Source organism: Myodes glareolus, chromosome 7 (assembly GCF_982192425.1).
Source record: "Myodes glareolus chromosome 7, mMyoGla1.1, whole genome shotgun sequence".
NCBI lineage: Eukaryota > Metazoa > Chordata > Mammalia > Rodentia > Cricetidae > Myodes > Myodes glareolus.
Window position 1 is genome coordinate 103,878,928 of NC_142032.1, and position 24,783 is coordinate 103,903,710.

General features: G+C 41.9%; 1 pseudogene; it reads left to right on the forward strand.

Moving 5' to 3' along the window:
• Nucleotides 1-227: 227 nt before the first annotated feature.
• Nucleotides 228-24,252, forward strand: LOC125397273 (ATP synthase F(1) complex catalytic subunit beta, mitochondrial pseudogene; annotated as a pseudogene).
• Nucleotides 24,253-24,783: the final 531 nt, after the last annotated feature.

The window sequence follows — 24,783 nt, forward strand, 5'->3', positions numbered from 1 at the left end:
TAGCTGGCAACTAACAAATAAAATAGCCGAGGGCCCATGAAAGTGCGGGCCTTGGGCTGAGAGGAGATTCAAAAAATATATTTGTAAGTTCTATTAAGAGTTTTTGAGAAACAAAAGAGCAGCTTCACAGAGCCTGTCTTTCATGGGGATTAAGAAAGCTCCCATGCATGTTTGAGTGCGAGCACTGAGCACTGGCTGGAGGGAGTGGAACAGCGCCTGCCCGGAGCATGTCCTGCGATAGCTCCCAGGCCCTGGCTGCGAGCAGCGGGCCACAGGGACTGCCCACAGGCACAGGTCCAAAAGTTTTCACCATAGCTAAAAAGACAAATGGGTCCGCGGGCACACACCGCAGCCAAGGAGGCAAAAGAGCCAGAAAGAGAGAGAGTTACAAATGGAAATAGAGAGCGCAGCGACCTTGAGCCCCGAGCCTAGCAGGTAGATGGGGCTGGGTAAAGTCCACAGCTAAAGAGCATACATGCTAGGCGGGATGCGGTCTGCCTGATGAGCCCCAGGGCACGGTGCAGGCTGGGCTGCGCATTCAAGGCACACAGAGCACGGGATTGGGGAACAGACGCCCGGGACTCACAGGGCCCCTGGGGCGGGGACACGTACTAAACAGGGATATGAATATCCCCAAAACACAGGCCCGGGAAACTCGCACGGGGGAGCACGGATGAAGAACCAACAGAACAGCCACAGCATGGAGTCCTGTTTCCAAGGCAACAGACTCACAGTCTAGAAAGCGGCTACAGCAAGCGACAAGGTCCATAAGACTAAAAGCGCAGCCACAATAACAAATGCCGCACCTGGGCTCGCTCGGAGGGCACGCCTGGACAACAGAGGCAGACACGGGAGATGGCGCAAGGGCCAGGCCTTGGCGGTACAAAAGGATAGTTAAAAATCCTCCTGCCAGGATACAAGATCAACTCCAAAAAATCAGTGGCACACAAAGGATAAAGAAACGGAGAGGGAAATCAGAGAAACATCACCTTTCACGATAGCCACAAACACCATAAAATATCTTGGGGTTACTCTAACCAAGGATGTGAAAGACCTATTTGACAAGAACTTTAAGCCTTTGAAAAGAGAAATTGAGGAGGATACCAGAAAATGGAAAGACCTCCCCTGCTCTTGGATTGGGAGAATCAACATAGTAAAAATGGCAATTCTACCAAAAGCAATCTACAGATTCAATGCAATCCCCATCAAAATCCCATCAAACTTCTTCACAGACCTTGAGAGAACATTAATCAAGTTTATATGGAAAAACAAAAAACCCAGGATAGCCAAAACAATCTTATACAATAAAAGAACTTCTGGAGGCATTACCATCCCTGACTTCAAACTCTATTATAGAGCTACAGTATTGAAAACAGCTTGGTATTGGCATAAGAACAGAGAAGTCGACCTATGGAATCGAATAGAAGACCCAGATATTAACCCACAAACGTATGAACACCTAATTTTCGACAAGGGAGCTAAAGGTATACAATGGAAGAAGGAAAGCATCTTTAACAAATGGTGCTGGCATAACTGGATGTCAACCTGTAAAAAAATGAAAGTAGATCCATATCTATCACCATGCACAAAAATCAAGTCCAAATGGATTAAAGACATCAACATTAATCCGTCCACTTTGAACCTGATAGAAGAGAAAGTGGGAAGTAGTCTACAAGATGTAGGCACAGGAGGCCTCTTCCTAAGTAGGACCCCAGCAGCACAGACAATAAGAGAAACAATGAATAAATGGGATCTACTGAAACTGGGAAGCTTCTGTAAAGCAAAGGACACTGTCAGTAGGACAAAAAGGCTGCCTTCTGACTGGGAGAAGATCTTTACCAACCCCTCATCAGACAAAGGTCTGATCTCCAGAATATACAAAGAACTCAAGAAACTAGACACTAAAACTCTAATTAACCCAATTAAAAAATGGGGTACTGATCTGAACAGAAAATTCACAACAGATGAACTTCGAATGGCCAGAAGACACTTAAGGTCATGCTCAACCTCCTTAGTGATCAGGGAAATGCAAATCAAAACCACTTTGAGATACCATCTTACACCTGTCAGAATAGTTAAAGTTAAAAACACCAATGATAGCCTATGCTGGAGAGGATGTGGAATGAGGGGAACACTCATCCATTGTTGGTGGGAATGCAAACTTGTGCAGCCACTTTGGAAATCAGTGTGGCGGTTTCTCAGGAAACTGGGAGTCAACCTCCCTCAGGACCCAGCAATTCCTCTCTTGGGAATATACCCTAGAGATTCCCTAACATACTACAAAAGCATTTGTTCAACTATGTTCATAGCAGCACTATTTGTAATAGCCAGAACCTGGAAACAGCCTAGGTGCCCCTCAATAGAAGAATGGTTAAAAAAGGTGTGGAACATATACACATTAGAGTTTTACTCAGCGGTAAAAAATAATGACATCTTGAATTTTGCATGCAAATGGATGGACATAGAAAACGCTTTACTGAGTGAGGTAAGCCAGACCCAAAAAGAGGAACACGGTATGTATTCACTCATAAGTGGATTCTAACCATAATTTAAGATCTTTGAGCCTATTATTCGTGATCCTAGAGAAGCTAAATAAGAAGACGAACCTGATGAAGATTATTTAGCTATCCGCCAGGAGGTAGGAAATAGTCAAGAGTCCCAGGTAACCTTGGGTGCATGGGGGGGGGGTGGGAGGGTTGTTGGAAGGGGAGAGGGTTAGAGAGAAGGGAGTAGGGGAGGAATGGAGAAAGCTCGGCTGACCGAGATGGGGGGAAGGGAGGAAGGATGAATGTGGGATCAGGGAAGAATATATTTCAACTAAGGGAGTCATTTTAGAGTTTACAGGAAACTTGATTATATATGGGATCCCAGGTCCAAGGAGAGATCCCCAGATTGTTCTCTGGACAGAGGAGGGGGTGCCTGAACCGGCCTTGGCCCGTGACCATACTGATGAATATTTTGCTTATCACCATAGATCCTTCATCTGGCGTTGGATGGCGATACAGATGGAGGCCCGCGTTGGAGCACCGAACTGAGCCCCCCAAGATCCAAATGAGGAGCAGAAGGAGGAAGAAAATGACGAAGGACTGCGAGGGATACTATCACCCACTGATACAAGGGGTCGGATCTAATGAGAGTTTACCAAGGCCAGATGGACCGTGACTGAACGAGCATGTGATCCAACCAGATTCTCTGAATGTGGCCGGATTTTCTGAATGTGGCTGGCCTGCAGTCTTTCTGAGAAGCCATTGACAATGACACTGGGACTGGTTTCCTCTGCATATACTGGATTTTTGGGATCCAGTCTGTTTGGATGCTCACCTTCCTGGACCTGGAGGGAGGGGGGAGGAACTCGGACTTCCCACAGGGCAGGAGACCCTGACTGCCCTTGGGGACAAAGAGGGAGGAGGAGAGGGAGGGGGGGAGTGGGAGGGCGTTGGGAGGAGGGGCGTAAATGGAAACTTTTTATAATTTAATAAAATTACTTTCAAAAAAAAAAAATCCGCCTGCCAGAGCTCAGGAGGCAGTCTGCAGACGGAATGGGACTGTGTCCTGCCCCCTGCTGTGCAGCATGGCTGCAGCTGAAGGAGAAAAGACAGGTTTGATTTAAAACAGCCTCTGAGACAATCAGGTTAAAAACACTTTTTTCCATTTCACAATTTTGCTTCTTTGTCAGAAGTCTGCAGTTTGTAGACAGGTAAATTTGTATTCAAGATAAATTAATTTCAGTACTATAGCTCTGTAGTAAAATTTAAAGTAAAAAATTATAATAAATTCAAAAGTTCCTTAATTTACACAGGATTTTAATATTGTTTAGGCAATCCTGAGTTTTGTTTTTTCTCATAAGGTTGAGGGTTGTTTTTTTTAAAAAAAGTCTAAAAATGTCATTATAAATTTAATGGGCATTTGCATTAAATTTATAAATTGCTTTCAATGATATTGTCAATTTCAGTTTACATTTCCACCAATGGTGGAGGAGTTTCTCTTAAACATAAGTTATGAGCAATATTTGATCTTGGTCATGCCATAGGGATAAGATAAAGTCTCAAATTATTTTGATTTACATTTCTCCAATGGTTAGAGATGTCATGTTTAAACATTTTTTAAATGTCTTTCAGTCATTTTAAGCTCATCTATTGAGAGTTTTCAGTTTAGGTTTGTTGCATATATTTTTATTTGATTAATTGCTCTTTGGAGGACTAATTTTTAAAGTCCTTATGTTTTTAAAATGGATTGATGACTGATAAAGATTTTTCAAGTCTATAGCCTGATATGTCTTGTTGACTGTCCTATGCTATATGGAAGCTTCTCAGTTCTAAAGATCCTATTAATTATTTCTCTAAATGTTGATGGGAGACTATATGCCCCCATAAAGATAACAATTTAAATAATTCTATCCAGTTATGTGAATGCTCACGTACTGGATCAGATAATTATTTTCTGCCCCTGGAAAAGTTTCAGGTGCAGCTGATTCTAGGAGATGTTTTGAGGTTGGCTATTCAGCCCAATTCTAAGGCCTGCTGCAGTGGTGCAGGCCAATAGGATTTACTCTTTGGAGCAGAGACCTATAGGTCTCTAAGTTCAAGACCAGCCTACTCCAGTACTTGCTATATTAAATTTTAACCTGAGTTTTTTATTACTCTTAAGTATTAACCTGGGAGAAGAGTTTGTTTATGTCTCTCCTAGAGATGCAGTCCATTTGGGTACTGCTGTGCTGTACATGGCTGTGCTGTACATCTGTCCAGAAGCCTGAGGACAAAGCCTCTGTTGTGGAGCTGTCTGACCTGATTGCTACGGAGCTGGCGAATTCCTGAAAAGCTATCCAGTGCCTAGATTCATCCTCCTCCAGCTCCCTACCCTTGATCTGTCAATCATTGCTATATTGTTGTTGCTGTACAATTGCTGTACTACTAGATTTTCCCTTATCCTGTCAGTTGTTTCTGCTAAGCTCTATGGGTACCTTCAGGACAGGTTGCAAAATGCCATGGTTATTCAAATTGAGCTAAATTTACAATTGGATACTGCAGTTAATCTTTACAGATTGGTTATGGTTTTTGACCTCTGCTGGTCACAGAAAAGAGCTTTTACTGTTTTTTCTCGGACCCTGGAATACAAAATTTACTAATTGGCTGTCATTTATTCTAGTTAGCTTCCAGGGATCTTGCACCAGTGCTAATTGAGACCTTACTTAAAGGGGCTTTATTCTGAGCAGACTTTTCAGGATTGTGCTGAGCACAGTCTCCTTTGGGAATGCTTATATATGCTGGAGCGTGACCTTCATGATCTCATGAATCCAAAGTCAGGACTACTCAGGTCAAGTCCTTTTAACATTTGCCTCAAAATATCTTTCAGCATAAATCTGGCTGGACTCAATATATGACTAATGAGCCAAAGACGGGTAAGGTTTGTATGGGAACAAGCTCTGACCTAAGACAGAAATGTATTTTGACCTGGATACTTTCCCATGACGGGCAAAGAGTCTGTCTGATGCCGTCACCACCCAAGACAGGCCTGATCATCATATTTTATATAAAAGGGGGACATGTGAGGCCCTGTCTTCCCTGTTCCTCGAGGCCAAAGCACAGGATACAAGAAATGTTTACACTAACCAGCTAAGCTTCCTGCTAAGTTCCGTGCTTGCTCTGTTCTAGCCTGGTATAATAGCCTGGGGCTCTGTATCACTTTAAAATGGTAATTTCTCAACCTGCCTGGAAGAGCCCAGGCACCAAGGCCCATCTTACCTGTCTGACACTGCCTTGCACCCTCGACCACCTGCCTGTGGAGAAGCTCCTACAGGCGCCAGTTTCCCCAGCCCCCTCTGGGTGGGAGGAGTTTTTCTTTACTGGGGCAAAAGAGTATTTAACCCTGGATTAAGTTGAATAAATTGAGCATTCTCTTCTTGAGGATGACTCGAAACCCTGTCTGTGTCGTGTGTGTCTGTGTTTCAACCCCTAGGACAATATAAAACTCATGGGAGGTGGGTGGTGATGCTGACCACATGGGGTGGAACAACTCCCACATGGGGGTTGTTTTTATTGTGTGTGTGTGTGTGCGTGTATGTGTGTGTGTACCTGAATTTTTGTTTCTTTGAGATATATGTATAGTAGGGTAATTACTGGGTGCAATGATTTGAATGCCTCACCTATATCTACCTCTTAGAAAACTATTCTCCAATGCAGCAAAATGGGGCATTGGATCAGAAGACAAGTACATGCTTTGTGGGGTTCTCTTTGTTTGCTTATTTTTTGACTCAGGGTCTCTCTGTGTAGCCCTGGATGTCCTGGAACTCAATTTGTTGACCAGGTTGGCCTTGAACTCGGCTTCTCTAGTACTGAGATTAAAGTGTGTGTCACCCTGCCCAGTTACATGTTTTTTGTTTATTTGTTTTTTTGGTTCGGGGGTTTGCTTTTTGTTTTTCGAGACAGGGTTTCTTTGTGTATCTTTAGAGTCTATCCTGGAACTTACTCTGTAGACCAGGCTGGCCTTGAACTCAGATATCCAACTGCCTCTGCCTCCTGAGTGCTGGGATTAAAGGTGTGTGCCACTACAACCATCAAATCTGGGTCCTCTAGAAGAGCAGCCAGGCTGGGTGATGGTGGTGCACGCTTTTAATTTCAATACTTGGGAGGCAGAGATAGGTGAATCTCTGTGAGTTCAAGCCAGCCTGATCTACAGAGTGAGTTCCAGGACAGGCTCTAAAGTTACACAGAGAAACCCTGTCTCAAAAAAACAAAAACAAAATCAAAAACAAACAAACAAACCCAAAACCCCAAAGAGAGAGCAGCTGTTGCCAGTGCTCTTAACCACCGAGCCACCTTTCCAGCACCTTAATTGCACTAGGGAGGCAGAGGCAGGTGGATCTCTATGAGTTTGAGGCCAGTCTGGTCTGCAAAGGGAATTCCAGGACAGTCAGAGCTACACATAGAGAAACACTGTCTTGAAAAGAAAAAAAAATGGGGGCTGAAGAGATGGCTCAGAGGTTAAGAGCACTGGCTGCTCTTCCAGAGGTCCTGAGTTCAATTCTCAGCAAGCATATGGTGGCTCACAACCACCTATGAGATATGGTGCCCTCTTCTGGTAGGTAGGTATACATGCAGACATAACATTGTATACATAATAAATAAATATTTAAAGAAAAATAAAAAAAGAAAAGAAGAGAAAAAAATAAAAGATGATGGGAGGGAGAAAGGGAGAGAGAGAGAGAAGGAGGGAGGAAGGGGGGAAACTATGTTCTTCAACCAAATTCTTCCAACTCTGAGGTTTTATCCTAAACTTGAAATATATCTGTCCTAAACTGAATGAATTAAGAAAAATGAAATATGTCTGTCTTCTACCCAAGTTAGTTTGGGACACAGTCTTTGGTAAGGCCAGGGAACAACATCCCAGCAGACAAAAAGCTAATGTTTTTGAGAATAGTGATAGAAGAGACTTCTTGAACTAGGCAAGTCAGAGATTTGTGTGTGTATGTTTTAAAATCTAAACATGAAGACGGACAACAATACCTTGAATCAGAATGCACTGCATCACTGAAGATGGATTTTCTTCTCTTCATAAGACCCCCAGATGCTCTGAATAACCCTGGGTATAAGAAACCCAAATAATACCCAGACCATAAGATTCTGAGTTGGGCTTCATTTGACTTAAGGGAAATAAAGTGAAGATAGGCATGGTGGGACACACGTGTAATCCCAGAGCTACATGAGACCTGTGTTAAAACAACAGCCAAAGAGAATAAAGTATCGTGTCATTTCCTGTTCTCCTAAGGTGTGACATACGATTGATACTCAGAACATAATCAACAGTAAAAATAAGGTGGAGAGCTAAACTGTACATGGTGAACTTACCAACCGAAAATTGATGGGAAACTAAACCACTTTTATCAAGATGTAAATCTGTTATGTAAAACTTTAAGACAACTCTGAGGCCAAGTTTGAGGCCTCTCAGCAGTAGTGTTCCCCCCCTCCGGAAACCAAGGACCTAACAGCTACACATGCATGTACTGAGATGTTGGGAACTTTCCCTCATCTCCCTGAATAGGGGCAAGATAACCCTTAGGTGTTGACTCAGGTACTGATGTTTTGATTTAGTCCCTGGGAAAGGGGCAAAGTGACCCTCAGATGTTTCCCCTTACCTCATCTTATCTGACAATCACTCTCCAGCCAATTATTGGTAATAGTCTTTTTGAATAAGTCAATCATAATAGTTAAAGAACAACCCCCAGATACCTTCCTTGCTTCTGTGGTTTTTTCCTTTAAAAATAGCCGGTACCAGCTATTCGGGGTCTTTCTGGCCTCTCTAATGCTGAAAGACCCTGTCATGACAGAATTAACAAAATCCTCATGCTTTTACATCATCTGTGGTGTGAGAGATTGTCTCTTGGGGTGACTCCTCCTCGGTGATTGTACTTTAGGGTCCAACAGTTAACCTTGTCCCAGGAAGGTGAACTTCTTAAAAGACAAAATTTCAACAAAAGATAAGAAGTTGCAAATGTCATTATTATTAAATTTGTGCTATGGATGTTTACATTTTACTGGTGGTTGGCTTAACAACTGTCCCCACCATCCCATGCTTCCCAGAGCAAAGTGGCCCAATGGCCCCTTCTTTTTATGTTTTTAATATAAAAATATGTTCTTTTTGCACCATCTCCCCTGTATTGCTTATTTATTTATTGTTTGTTTGTTTGAGACAGGGTTTCTCTGTGTAGCTCTGGCTGTCCTGGAACTCGATTTGCCTGCCTCTGCCTCCTGAGTGCTGGAATTAAAGATGTGTTTTGCCACAGCCCAGCTAAGTCTATTTACCAAATCTTTTTTATTGATATTTACTGAGCTCTACATTTTTGTCTGCTTTCCTCCCTGCCTTTCCCTTCACCCCTTCAACCCTCCCCCAAGGTCCCCATGCTCCCAATTTACTCAGGAGATCTTGTCTTTTTCTACTTTTTACTTCCCATGTAGATTATATCTATGTAAGTCTCTCTTAGTGGTTCTTTTATTGTTTCGTGGGCCCCTCTTTTGACCCTGCGGATCTTTTTATCTTCATTATATTTATATCATCATTATATTTACATCAAAAATTATTTTTCAGGTCAAGATTGCTGAGGCTCAGTGTAAGTGAAAATGGGTAAGTTGGAAAGAGACTCAATGAAGTTGTTGACCTGACCTAATAATGTTTGTTCTGGTAAGTTAACTACTCAAGGTAAAAAATAATTGATATATCATAATTTCATGTGAAAGTCTGTGTCAATAAACACAAGGCAAAATATCTTTGGTCAAATGAGGGGACCACAAAATGATAAAAGTACAAAGAAGAAGGGACCACATACACTGATGCTCTGGGAAGCATGAGACAGTGGAGACAATTGCTAAGCTGAGAATGACAGTGCACACCTGCAATCCAGCACTTGGAAGGCTGAGGCAGGGGGATCATGAGTCTGAGGCCAACCTGGGTTCCAGCCTGGGTCAGGGATGCATCTCAGTCAGTAGATACAGTATGTGCTTGTGTAGCACACACAAAGCCCTGGGTTCAATATCTCATAAAAGAGATAAGCTACAAACATGTAACCCCAGCAGGGTGACAGCAGGAGGAAGTAAGCTATCCTTTATTACATATAGTTTAAGGCTAGCCTGAGTTTGTATGAGACCCTGGAGGGAGAGGGAAAGGAAGAGAGGGAAACACAGTGAGCGACACACAGAGAGAATCATATTATTATTATTTGCTATGCCAGTGCGAAGGGTGTCCAGGTTGAATAAATGCACAGAGCACGAGGCTGAGGTGGAACAGCTTCTTTATTGTTCTTCTGGGGCTGGCTTTTATACCATGATGCCAAATGAGGAGGGGGTTGCGAAGGGACTGTAACATGATCCCAGCAGGGATCAAAGAACAGTCACCGTGCACTCAAAATTCCTTCCCCAACTCCAGGAGCAGAGAGTATTCAAACATGTTTTCGTTGCAGATAAGCACCTCAAATGGAGGCAGGGATATCATAACTTGGGCGACTGTTCCCACAATTATTATTTGGTCATTCAATAATTTTTCATCAATATATAATTTCACTGTGTGTCTATTTGTGATCATCTTGATTATGGCTTAGCAAATATTTGCTGCACCTCCCTCTACTAAGAAGGGACTGAAGTGGAGCCCATTAAAGCTGGGCTAGGCTATATGGCTTATTTTGGCCTGTGAAATGTTCCTAGTCTTAACAAGAGCAGTGACCTTAAATGGGCTGTGCTGTTTGACTTGGCTTTCACACCTCAAGGAATTGCCATGGAAAGAACACGCCCTAGGGAGACTTGATCCAAGTTGGATGAGAACATGTGGAACAGATGTGCATCTAGTCCCAGTGTGAAGTTAACTCAGCCAGCCCACACAGGAAGCAGAGCTGCAGACCAGGGCAGGGACAGAAATACTGAGTTTGGAAGCAATGCAAAAAACTGAAACAAGAAGCATCAGCAGCTATGATGGAGGATGAGTGTGACAAGGAAGCACACAGGGTTCAAAGCATTGTTTTCCAGACTGGGCATTGAGCTCACATGTGTTCATCATATTCTTTACATTTGTGTGTGCTATCATTTATTAATGTTCTAACAGTCAGAAAACAAGCAAGCAAACAAACAAACAATAAAAGAGAAGATATATAAGAGAGAGCCATCAGCTGTGTGGTGGCTGTGCATTCCTTTAATCCCAGCACTTGGGAGGCAGGGGCAGGAGGATCTCTCAAGCCAATCTGATCTACAGAACAAGTTCCAAGGCAGCCAGGACTATGCAGAGAAACACTGTCTCAAAAAAAAAAAATAATAAAAAATAAAAAACAAACAAAGAAGTTAAGGGAAGACTTCAAAGACTGGGGCAACCTAGAGAAAGTTGGGGTCAGTAGAATACAAAGATGGATAAAATAGGTTCAAGGCTGATGAGGCAATGATCGGATCTTAAGTAGTAAAATATGAAATATGAAATTTTATTTTCCTCCTTTTTATTTTTTGAGATAAGTGTCTTGTATAGTTCAAGCTGGCTTTGAGTTGTCTTTGTAACTGTAACCTGAAGTTTGGACTATCAGACAGGCTCCTTCCTCTGAGTGGTAGAGTCACAAGTGTGTACCACCCAGCCTGCTTTTATTCAGTGTTAGTGAACTTCCTCCCCAGTCTCTTTATTCTTTTATGGATTTCCCAAATACCCTATAATGAACATGTATGAGTTTTGTATCAGGGAGAAGATGAAAGAATATTATGTCAGATAGCCTATTACTTCTCAGTAAGCATTCTCTTTTTTCTCTGTAGACAGCAATGAATCATGCTGTGGGAGCTCCTTCCGCTCCTTCAGCCAATAGCCGCTGAGATGCCAGCCCATTGGGGCGTAGTCTTTCTCTCTCTCTTTGAAAAAGCAGTGGCTGTCCTCCATTCCTTCTCTGGCTTCGGGCTCCACTTCCGGCTCCTAGACTACTTTCCTGATCACGCAGAGGGCTGTTGTCTGGGACAGTGATCTTTAAGTTTTTCCCCTTTGAATAAATAACCATTCTATTAATCATAATTCCAAACTGGTGTGGGATTGTTTGTGACTTAGGCCTTAATCTGGCACCCAAACATTTGGTTTTAGAGCCCCCCTCCACCTGCCAGCTCGGCTAGGCACGAGCCCTCCCTCAGCTGCGGTCTGTGCCCTGTGCATGGAGCCAACAGTTCAATATAAACTATCATGCAGTAGCTTTCCTTGTTGAAATTTTTTATAATTTCTCTTTACACTCCTCAGAATGACTTCAAGTCCCCATGTGGATTTAAACTCCACGCCTCCTGGGCTCCACAGGCCAGGACAGTCTCTGCCCACCTGGTTTGCTCTTTTCTGAGTTGTTTTCTGAGTTGTTTTTAAATCTCCCTTGCAAGCGCAGTGCTTCAGTGGCACTAATCAGAGCGCAAGCGGTTGCCAAAAGCTGCTACCCCTTGGGGCAACTTGGTCACGTGGAAGCATACACGGCTTCTAGGCTGCTCTTCTCTACCCCGGGATTCTGGGTTTCTGGTTCCGTGTATGGAATTGATTTAATTACATTTACTTTGTTGAGCAACTTATATTTCCCAGTTTTTAGCAAATACTAAGGTGGACACTGAAACAGGACCCCTTTTCTGTCACCTTTGCAGTGGTTCTAGTCGTGACTTGGCAACAGCGCCACCTGCTGGATGGTAGGTAATATGGCAGTTTTCATTTCTAATGCAACTTTTCCTGCTTTCTTTACTAATACAATGGATTATATCATGTGAGGTTTATATGAGTATGAGGATTTACTGGTTACTAGGTTTCAGTTTTTTCTTCCATATTCTATCATTAAGGAAAATTATGGCACTCCTAAGAACAATACAGTCTTTACAGACTAATAATGAAGGGCTAGCTGAAAGGATTAAAATTATTGAAAATCAGAGGTTGTCAGATCAAGGAGATACTATGATAGACAAAATTGACTTCATATCCAAGGGTACAAGGAAGTTACCTGAAAGGGTTCAGGCTGTTGAATTTGATGTTCAGACATTATCACAAAGTATTGATAAGGGAACAGACAGAATGTACCTCCAGGATGGGAATCTACATGATATACAAGAAAAGTTTAAGGAGGACTTGTTATCTTTGAAGGAATCACAGGTGCAGAATGGGAACCAAAAAATTGATACCTTAGTGAAATCACTAGAAATACATGCAGGTCAGGAGATTCAGGATTTAAGGGAGACAATGATAAAAAAGATTTGAAATGATTAAAGAAATTATTGGAGCTGGTGAATAGAGTAAGAAGGCACAAGGACAGGATACAATGCCACCACCAGGTGTTAGAACTGGCTTACCCAGGGTTCTAACGACATACCCTGTATTTATTCTGACAAAGCGTCAACTTCAAAAGGCTCAAAGGGAGTCAAAGAGCTAGATGGATGCCAATAGGAATGAATGAACTAAAAGAAATTAAGCAAGTTGTCATTAATTATGGCTTGCACTCTGCATTTGTTAAGGAAATGATAAGGACTTGGGCTTCTAATGTCCGAGCTAACCCATGATTTCTCTCAGTTAGTGTCTGCAGTTTTAGATGATGGACCTTCCTTAATGTTCAGAATTTATTTCAGAGAAGAATCCAAACATATGGAACAGCAAGGAAGAGCAAAAGTTGTAGAGGTTTCACGAGATCAAATTCTTGGTGTAGGAGCATATACTGATCCACAGGTCCAAGCTCTTTATGACAAAGAAGTATTGTCCTTATGTCACAAAGCAGCCTTGAATGCTTGGAATAGAATACAAGATCTAGGAAAAAGGATCAAATCATACCAGGGTTAGGCAGGGACAGAGAGAACCCTTTACTGACTTTGTGCAAAGATTAATTAAGGCTCTGGACATAGGGGTAACAGACCCAGAAACTAGACGAATAATTCTTGAATCTCTGGCTTTTGAAAATGTAAACATAGAATGTAAAAAGATAATTGGGCCTTTAAGGTCTAGATCAGCACCTATGGATGAATGGATTCAGCATACAATGAATGTTGAGACGTTTGGCTATAATGATGAATCTTGGGTAGGAGAAGCAATTTTCAAAGCAATAAGGAGACAACAAACTGCCAGGTGTTTTAATTGTGGTAAATTAGGACATCTGAAAAGGGATTGCAGGCAAAGAATTTCTAGGAATAATATCTCATCTGGGAATGACAAAAATAGGACAACTCAGCCTTCAGGTATATGTAGGAGGTGCGGTAAAGGCCAGCAGCTTTGGCCATTGGTCCAACGAATGCAGGTCAACAACAGACAGACAAGGCAACCCCATCCATCAGGAAACCCCTTGAGGGGCCTCTCACAGGCCCCCAAGCCAAAAGTGGCCCAGTCATTCCCAGTTACAGTAGAGAACATGTCTCACCAAGAAAATCAGAAGCTCCAATGTCTGCTGCAAAAAGTAATACTGGTCTAAATGATGAGTTACCTGTGGAGGATGAGTCAAAAAATCCAGTAGGACAGAGTAAACATATATTTTGGCAGACTTCTATTAACGATCAAAGACCAAAGCTAAGAGTCTGTATAAATGGCATTTTTATTGAAGGCTTATTAGACACAGGTGCGGATGTAAGTATCATTACTCCAGAATCTTGCATCCGAATGGCCTCTTCAAGAGGTAGATGTTCAGTTCCTGGGAAATGGAACCCTATCTTGTGTAAAACAAAGCACAAGATGGGTTGAATGCATAGGGCCTGAAGGGCAAATAGGAAGACTAAGGCCACATATAGCAAATATTGCAATAAATTTATGGGGCTGTGACCTGCTACAGCAATGGAATATCCAGATTAACATTCCTGTAGTTCCAGAAATACATAATTCTGGGAAGGATATAATGAGGTATTATGGAAAAAGGTCACCAGCCATTCAGGCTGTACAAGAACATACAGCAAATAGCAAACCTTTAGAGGTACCAACAGCCCTACCTTTAAAATGGCTAACTGAGAAGCCAATATGGATCAAGCAGTGGCCTCTAGCTGAAGATAAATTACAGGCTTTGGAACAGCTGGTACAAGAGCAACTAGATGCTCACCATATTGAAGAATCAACCAGCCCTTGAAATTCTCCTGTGTTTGTTGTAAAAAAGAAATCTGGCAAATGGAGAATGGTGACAGATCTAAGAGCTGTTAACAAGGTAATTCAACCTAAGGGTCCACTACAATCTGAAATTCCTTTGCCTTCTCTATTACCAAGAGGATGGCCTCTTATAGTTATTGATTTGAAAGATTGTTTTTTCACTATACCTTTACAAGAAAAGGATAGAGAAAAATTTGCCTTCAGAATGTCTACTAGAAGATATCAATGGACTATCCTTCCACAGGGGATGGTCAATAGTCCCACATTGTGCCAGTATTTTGTAAGTCAGTCATTGGAAATAATTCGTAAGCAATTTCCCAAGTCCATAATTTATCATTACATGGATGACATTTTGTTATCTGATTCAAATAAAGATACTTTTGAAAGGATGTTTGAAGAAGTAAAGAAAGTCTTGCCTAAAGGAGGATTACAAATTGCCCCTGAAAAGATTCAAAGAGGAGATTCTGTTAATTACCTATGTTACAGAATAGGGTTAGAGAAAATTAGGACACAAAAGGCACAAATTAGGAGAGACCGGTTACAGACTCTTAATGATTTTCAAAGATTGTTAGGAGATATTTCCAGTCTATGACCAGCTGTTGGGATAACACTTGATCTAATAATTCATTTAAACAAAACCTTAGATGATGATAAAGATTTGAACAGTCCCAGAATATTAACAGCTGAAGCAGAAAAGGAACTGACAATGGTTGAGGAAAAATTACAGGAGGCACATGTGGATAGGGTGAACCCAAATCTTAGTTGCGTCCTAGTCATATTGCCTTCCAGAATTTCTCCTATAGGGATTTTAATGCATAGGGAAGACATTATTTTAGAATCGATATTTATACCTCATAAATCAAGTAAAACATTAAAAACTTATGTAGAAAAGGTCTCTGAATTAATTATAAAAGGTAAACTGAGACTTTGTCAACTAGCAAGTATAGACCCAGCAGAAATTATAGTGCCTTTTACTACTGAGGAGATAAGAAAGTTATGGGAAGACAATGAACCATGGCAAAGAGCTTGTGCTAACTTTTTTGGGAGAAATTAATAGTAACTATCCCAAAAGGGATAGACTTAACCTCATAAAGAGAACTTCCTCGAATTGTACGTGATGCTCCAATAACTGGAGCCCGGACATTTTATACCGATGCAAATAAATCAGGGAAAGCAGGTTATAAATCGGAAGAATTGAGTAAGGTGGAACAAAGCCCTTATAATTCTGTCCAAAAAGCAGAATTATATGCCATTCTTATGGTGCTAAGGGATTTAAAGAAACTCTTAATATAGTTACTGATTCACAATATGCAGAAAGAGTTATCTTGCATATTGAAACTGCTGAATTTATACAAGATGACACAGAGTTGACTTTATTGTTTATCCAAGTACAAGACATAATCAGGAATAGACTTTGTCCGATGTACATAACACACATCCAGTCCCATACAGGTCTGCATGGTCCTCTAGCACAAGGTAACGCTGAAATTGACCAATTATTGATTGGAAGCGTTCTGCAGGCCTCAGAATTTCATAAAAAACATCATGTCAATAGTAAAGGCTTAAAGAAAGAGTTTTCCATTACATGGCAACAAGCTAAGGACATTATAAAGAGATGTCCTACTTGTTCTTTCTATAATCAAACACAGTTGCCTGCAGGGAGTAAACCAAAGGGTACTCAAAGGAATGAAATCTGGCAGATGGATGTGTTCCACTTTATGGAATTTGGTAAATTAAAATATGTACACCACACTATAGACACGTATTCAGGTTTTCAATGGGCAACTGCCCTGAGCTCAGAAAAGGCTGATTCAGAAATCACACATTTATTGGAAGTTATGGCTATCATGGGTATACCTGTGCAATTAAACACAGACAATGGTCCAGCATATGTATCTAACAAAATGAAATGCTTTTTTGATTATTATAATATACAGGTATACCAAATAATCCTACAGGCCAGGCAATCATAGAAAGATCAAATCATACTATAAAGGATATGCTGAACAAACAGAAAGGGATGGAAAATACCCCCAGAAATAGATTGCATAATGCTTTATTAACCTTGAATTTTCTTAACACTAATGAGAAAGGAACAACAGCGACAGAAAGACATTGGATAATGTAAAAGTCTGCTGAACTAAATCAACTGGTTTATTTCAAAGATGTGTTGCCCTCTCAATGGAAGCCAGGAGATGTGCTACGTTGGGGAAGGGATTTTGCTCTTGTTTCCACAGGAGAAGAAAAATTGTGGATACCATCAAAATTAATAAAGCTTCAGTTTGAAGAGGAGAAACCTCTTGGAAAGGAGAAATGACAGCTCATCCATAATGATGATAATCATACAGGTGGTGAGAAAAACATATAGAATGGGGGCAGGGTTCTGTTCTTATCTCTGCAGGAAAACACTCATCTTTGAATGATGGATGTTTGAATACTGACAGATGGAAAAATAACTACTCAATAGGGACTATCAAGAAAACTGAATAGGTTCTGTAAGTAAGATATGCTAAATCACACTTCTAAATCTATAGAGCTGGTTTTGGAGTTGGACTCTGGCTCAGTCCCTCTCTAATTCCAAGCCTGTTGTTTAAAGAAAAACCCAGAGTTTCTGGAGTTTCTGTCTCATGTCAAGAGCCATGATATGGGACAGAAAGAAATATGAGTTTAGAAAACATCTTTGCTTTTCTTCATATCTATCATACCTTTCATTGAATATATCTATCATGCCTTTTATTGAATATATGTATGTCTGTATATGTCTATATGATTAATGTTTAAGTTTTCCAAAATGAGCAATGAGTTTTTCCTGCAGTGACACTTGAAGTTTCCAGGAAGAAGATGGGGCCCCACAACAACAGCTACACCTGGTTGATATGACATCATGATACTGATAGCGCTACTACAAGTCTTGTTTCAGGTATCAGCTGCATAAGACAGTTCCAACTTGGTTAGCTGAAATGGTGCACATCCTGTACAACATTCTGGCCATACCTCCAAAAAATATTTAGAGACTATTTGCAATTTTAAAAGACATTGATCTTGAAATTTAACCATCATTTTACTTTCACAGGATCACCCAGAAAGAACGTCACCCCCATGTCAGCTGAAAGTAATTCTAGAGAATGACATCCCCTCTCCCAATAAAGTTTGTCCTTGGGTTTAGGGACATCATTCAGGGGTTGGTCATAATTAGTATAGGGTTGAGGATTGGGGAAGGAATTTTATAAGCTCAGGGATCTTTTTGGAAAAAAAGAGGGATAATTGGATGATGGGATAATAGATTGGTATTTGTGAAGTATTGTTTTTACACAAATATATTGGTATTGATTCTTGTATATGGATACAAAGTTAAATTATATTGAATATTGTATGCATGATGCTTCTACCTCTGTTTAAAACATTTTTTATGTATTGATATATGTATATTGTATTGATATATATATATTTACCATATTGTAGTTACATTTCTACCTCTGATTAAGATACTTATATATTGTTTATGTATTGATATATATATATATTTACCATATTGCAATGTATATTTGTACATTGTTTACATTTGAAGGTCATTGTCCTCATTTATTGCACAGTTGTTTATTGTCTTAGTCTTTAAGTTAGATAGGTTTTGAGAATTATATAGATCAATAGTCATCTATGTTTGTCATTTATAATTAGACTAATCAGGTTCTTTAGATACATAGAGATCATATTCAGTATAGGTAGATAATCTTCAACCTCTTCAAAGAGCTGTAGAAAATGGTCTTTAATCTAACTCAGAGTTCCATGGTAGTGAGACACAATCGCTCCTAGCAACACTGATCTATTCCCAAGAGAATGTTGAGCACCAAAGACACTCCACCTGGAGCCTTTCTTCTTGGCAGAACTGGTCTTTGGGTAAAGAAATGCCCATACCTCAACTACTGACAGAGATACAGAGTATCCGTAAATGGATAAAACAGGACTCTCATATCCTGCCAAGACAGGGTAAGATAGTTTTGAAAAGTGTCTTGCCTTTGAAAATGGTATGTCAGTTACATTAGGCCTTAGCCAAAGTTGGTTGCTTCAACGCTGCAAACGAGACTTTGGGTGATTGCCCAGGTAGCCAGTTGTCTCTGTGATTTGTTGCATGTTTTGGAAGTTGTTTGATTGCACTTCCTAATTACTCAGCTAATATTATTTCCCTTCTCAGATTTTCGATGGGGTTGAAGACTATATAAATGTAGTTAGTTTCCTCTCATGACTTGGCAAAGTTATTTATTATACAAGACTTAAGCTAGTTAGAATAGGATATTTGTACTTATTGTATATAATTTCATAGTAGGCTTAGATCTCTCTTACTTAAACAAAAGGGAGAGGTGCTGCAGGTGCTCCTTCCACTCCTTCAGCCAATGGCCACTGAGATACCAGCCCATTGGGGCGTGGTCTCACTCTCTCTTTAAAAAAGCAGGTGCTGTCCTCCATTCCCTCTCTGGCTTCCAGATCTGCTTCCGGCTCCTAGACTCCTTTCCTGATCATGCAGAGGGCTGTTGTCTGGGATGGTGATCTGTAAGCTTTTCCCCTTTGAATAAATAACCATTCTATTAATCATAATTCCAAACTGATGTGGGATTGTTTGTGACTTACTCCTTCAGAATCACAATTGGCTCAAGCCTGACCTGACCTGGTATAGGTCTCCTACCCCTGGACTTCATTTAATGTCTGCTCCCTTGTGGTGATTTGAGTGAGAATGCCTCCCCCTTAGGTGCCTGTATTTGAATGCTTGGTTCCCAGTTGGTGCAGCTGTTTGGAAAGGATTAGGAGGTGTGACCTGGTTGGAGGAGGTGTGTCTCAGGGATGGACTTTGAGGTTCCAAATGCTAAGCCATTCCCAGTTTCACACTCTGCCTTGTGCCTGTGGATCTAGTTGTAAGCTCTCAGCTACTGCTCCAGCATCGTGCCTACCCATGATGGTCATGGACTCTAAGATTCTGAAACTGTGAGCACCAAATTAAATGTTTTCATCAGGAGAGGGTGGCACAGCCTTTAAGCCCAATCTTGGAAGGCAGAGGCAGGTGGATCTCTGTGAGTTCTAGAACAGGCTCAAGCTATACAGAGAATCTCTGTCTTGAAAAACCAAAACCAAACAAACAAACAGCCAGGGCTACACAGAGAAACCCTGTCTTAAAAAACAAAAAGAAACAAATTAAACACTTTCTTCTATAAATTGCCTTGGTCATAGTGTTTTTACCACAATAATTGAAAAGTGACTAAGACATGGTCTGACCATAAAGGATCACGTGTGCTGGGAGTCAGGTGGAGGGAGGGAGGAGGCAGAATTTTAAGAAAGACATCCCTACCTAACAAAAGTTGGACCAAAATGACAAGAAGGGACATTTCCTAGCTATTGTCTTCCAGGTTTCAGAACATCACAATGTCTTATGATGACAAGGTCTGTGGCAGCTGCCTTGCAACCTCTGGGTGGATATGGCTCATGAGAGAGCTAAGAAGGCCTTGAGTGGCAAGTTGTGCCCCTCAGTCAATTTTAGGACTCTTCTGGTAGGTGAGATGTGATATTTCTGTGGGACTCAGTTATCTTCATAAACTGTCACAACTAACACAAGATTTCCCTCCCCCACCACAGTATTAAAAGGACTGACTTGATGTGGAATTCCCCTCTGTATGCTGTGATTACCATTGATTAATAAAGAAATTGCTTTGGGCCTATAGCAGGACAGAACAGAGCTAGGCAGGGAAAACTAAACTAAATGCTGGGAGAAAGAAGGTGGAGTCAGGAGATACCATGGAGCTGCCAGAGGGGAAAGATGCAAGTTGTCTGCTGGAACCTTGCCGGTAGGCTACAGGCCTCATGGTAAAATATAAAATAATAGAAATTGGTTAACTTAAGAGATAAGAGTGAGTTAGAAATATGCATAAGATAATAGGCCAAAGGGTTGGAGAGATGGCTCAGTGGTTAAGAGCACTGCCTGCTCTTCCAAAGGTCCTGAGTTCAATTCCAGTAACCACATGGTGGCTCACAACCATCTGTAATGAGATCTGGTGTCTTCTACTGGCCTGCAGGCAGATTACTGAGAATGCTGTATACATAATAAATAAATAAATCTTTTTTAAAAAAAGGATAATAGGTCAAACAGTGTTGTAATTAATATAGTTTCTGTGTGGTTATTTCAGGGCTGAGCAGCCAGGAACAAACAAGTAGTCCTTCTACAACACTGACTCAATAGTACAGCCTGGAAGGTCTGTGTCATGTCTGCAGACTGACAGCTTGGCACCTTTGAACTAACCCTGGGAGGAAGAGGCTGACACTTTCCACACTGAAGTTCCGAGGTGACCTTCACAGAATCACTCCCCCACCTCTCCCATATTTAAAAGTTCCTTTCTCTGGCATTCATGTCAGCAAAACACCTTCCTTCCCCATCTTAGCTTTACTGAAATGGGCAATCTTCTCCCTGGCCACAGTGTAGCAGCGTGGCTGAATTTCTGGAATTGCGCCTGCACTACTTCCCTGCTTGGACATTTCTCCCTATTACAGTCTTTTATATCAGCTCCTCTGTGACAGGGCTCATGGTAGATGAGACCTTAAGACACAGACTCTAGAACAGACGGGAACCAGCCTTAACTTTGTCAGCATCTCCCAGGGGCACTTGACTTACCAGCGCCATCTGCTGGCTAAATCCTACTACTAAAGAACATCCTTTATCTCAAGAAATGGGTAGGTAGATCCTCCTCCATCACCCAGGACAACTTGCTTTCATTGCTCCCTTATTTTCTAATCTGGGAATTGAAGGCAGGGCTTGGCACATGCTAAGAAATTGTTATTCCGTTGATTTATACTCTCAGTCCCACAGTGAGTTTTTTAAAAAAATAAATCACAGGACATGAAACTTCAGAACTGCAAGGGTAGGAAGAGGATATGCCCACATTTGTCATCAATACCTACTCAGGAGGCAAAGGAGAGGAGATCTCAAGTTCTAGCTTGCATGAGTTACATAGTGAGTTCAAGACCAGCTTATGCAACTCAAGTGAGATGCTATCAAACAACAAAAGAGAAACAGAACCCGCAAATAACAATAAAACATCTGTCCAAGGCTTCCCACACCACACGATATGTATTTTTCCTGTGATTGTCCACAATGATGGGTCTCATCTGTGTTATCCAGGATGCCAGGGACCATCCTTCCTGGCTTTCATACAATCTCTTTCTCAGGATTTTAGCTGAACTTGAGGATATCAACCATGTGAGAATCATCAAGGTCTTCTGAAATGTCATGTTCTGAGAATGTCAAAGCAACATCTAGGAACTTCACAAGACCCTTCAGTCCCCTCCCCATATTTAACCCATCTTCTCTTTATAAGGAACAGGTCGATGGTCAGAACTACCCACCAGTCACAGAGGGGATTCATTATAGACATCCAGGCTTGTGACTCCGCTAATCCCCTGGAGGAGCAATAATAAAATGTCACAGAATGAAGCTGCTATCTGGGTCTTTAACACGGTGGAAGCATTGGGAAGTCCTGTTTTGACAGACAGGCACATGACTGGAAGCAGTAACCAAGTATGTCGACAAGGGCAGAGTAGTGCATCTCGCCAGCAGCTGGAGTCGTCTTCAACCCCCAAACAGTACTTCAAAGTACTTTATCGTGTTAGGGCAGAAGGCTGAAAACTTGATAACTAGATGTGCTTTCAAATTACAGTCTTAGGCTGGGAATGTAATTTAGTTGCTGAAATGTTTGCCGAGTGTGGTGGTTTGAATAGGAATGGTGGGGCTGGAGAGATGGCTCAGTGATTAAGAGTACTGACTGTTCTTCCAGAGGACTCGGGTTCAATTCCCAGTACTCACAAGGAAGTTAACAGCTGTCTGTAACTCCAAGATCTGACACTCTCACATAGAGATACATGCAGGCAAAATACCAATGTATGTAAAATTAAATATTATTATTATTATATTATATATTATATATAATAATATAATGAATAGGAATGGCCCCAACAGACTCATGTGTTTGAATACTTGGCCCCCAGGGAGTGGCATAATTAGGAAGCATAGCCTTATTGGAGGAACTGGGTCGCCGAAGCAAGATTAATAAAAATTCGGAGAGAGAGCAGTCTCCACCCCGACTCCGTCACGTTGAGACTTGTGGGGTGCGTGGGCTCCGGGCCTTATGGGGACTCAGCCCTTCAGGGTCGCTACCCCAGGCACAGCTTCTCCTGTGCAGCTTCCCCTGTGAGTTGCGCCCGCCGCGGTCCATCTGGCCAGAGACTATGCGTCGCCGAAGGCTGGCACTGCAAATCGTAGCTGTCATCGGTGCCGTGGTGGATGTCCCCAGCTCGGTGAGGGATTACCACCCATCCTAAATGCTCTGGAAGTGCAGGGCAGGGAGACTAGACAGCACTTGGGGGAGAGTACGATCAGAACCATTGCTGTGGATGGTACTGAAGGCTTGGTTAGAGGCCAGAAAGTACTGGTTTCAGGTGCACCAATCAAAATTCCCATTGGTCCAGAGACCTTGGGCCGAATCATAAACATCAATGGAGAACCTATTGATGAGCGAGGTCCAATCAAAACCAAACAATTTGCTCCCGTTCATGAAGCTCCTGAGTTCATAGAGATGAGTGTTGAACAGGAAATCCTGGTGACTGGTATAAGGGTTGTGAATTTGCTTGTCCCGTATGTCAAATTGGACTTTTCGGTGGCGCTCACGTTGGAAAGACAGTACTGATCAGGGAGTTAATCAACAATGTCGCTAAAAGCCATGGTGTTTACTCTGTGTTTGTTGGTGTTGGTGAGAGGATCCGTGAGGGCAACGATTTATACTATGAAATGATTGAATCTGGTGTTATCAACCTAAAAGATGCCACCTCCAAGGTGGCGTTGGTATATGGTCAGATGAATGAACCACCTGGTTCTCGTGCCTGGATAGCTCTGACTGGTCTTACCGTTGCTGAATACTTCAGAGACCAAGAAGGTCAAGATGTCTTGCTGTTTATTGACAACATCTTCCGCTTCACCCAGACACTCAGAGGTGTCTGCCTTATTGGGCAGAATCCCTTCTGCTATAGTCTACCAGCCCACCCTAGCCACTGACATGGGTACAAAGCAGGAAAGAATCACCACCACCCAAGAAGGGGTCCATCACCTCTGTGCAGGCTATCTATGTGCCTGCTGATGGCTCGACTGATCCTGCCCCTGCAACTACCTTTGCCCATTTGGATGCCACTACTGTGCTGTCTCGTGCTATTGCTGAGCTGGGCATCTATCCAGCTGTGGTTCCTCTGGACTCCACCTCTCAAATAATGGATCCAAATATTGTTGGCAGTGAGCATTATGATGTTGTGCGAGGGGTGCAGAAGATCCTGCAGGACTACAAATCTCTCCAGGACGTCATTGCCATCTTGGGTATGGATGAACTTTCTGAGGAAGATAAGCTGACTGAGTCCTGGGCAAGAAAATACAGTGCTTCTTGTCTCAGCCATTCCAGGTTGCTGAGGTCTTCACAGTACATATGGGAAAGCTGGTGCCCTTGACGGAGACCATTAAAGATTCCAGCAGATTTTGGCAGGTGACTATGACCATCACCCAGAACAAGTTTTCTATATGGTGGGACCCATTGAAGAGGCTATGGCAAAGGCTGATAAACTGGCAGAAGAGCATGCATCTTGAAGGGTCCTTTTTCTGTAAACTCTGTACTGTATTCTCTGTGCTGGAAGCTCAGCTTCTGTGTAGGCCACACAAGAGCCTGATTGAAGGTGTGATGTTCCATCTGAAGAATATCTAAAGTTTTCAATAAAGTGTACACCCCTAAAAAATTCAGAGAGAGAAATTCAGGGTTCAACTTGAAGATCCGAAAAGTAAAAGCCAGCCACTGGCTCTTACCTCAACCTCAGACCGAAATGGCAATCCTGCCTCCTGGAATCTCAGAAAGAGACTGTGTATGAGAGCTGTCTCTCCTCCCCCCTCCCCACCGTTTTATATTTCTCTCTAGGTCTGGAATTAAAGGAGTGCACCACTAAAATTAAAGGCATGCACCACTGGTGGGATTCAAGACGTGCACCACCCAATCCAAGCTAGTGAAGCTACTTGGATTAAAGGTGTGTGTCATTATGGCTACTGGGATTAAATGTGTGTGACCAGTGGGACTGTTTTACTCTCAGATCATCAGGCAGTCTTTATTTATTAAAATACAATTGAAGTGCCACTACATTTCCCCT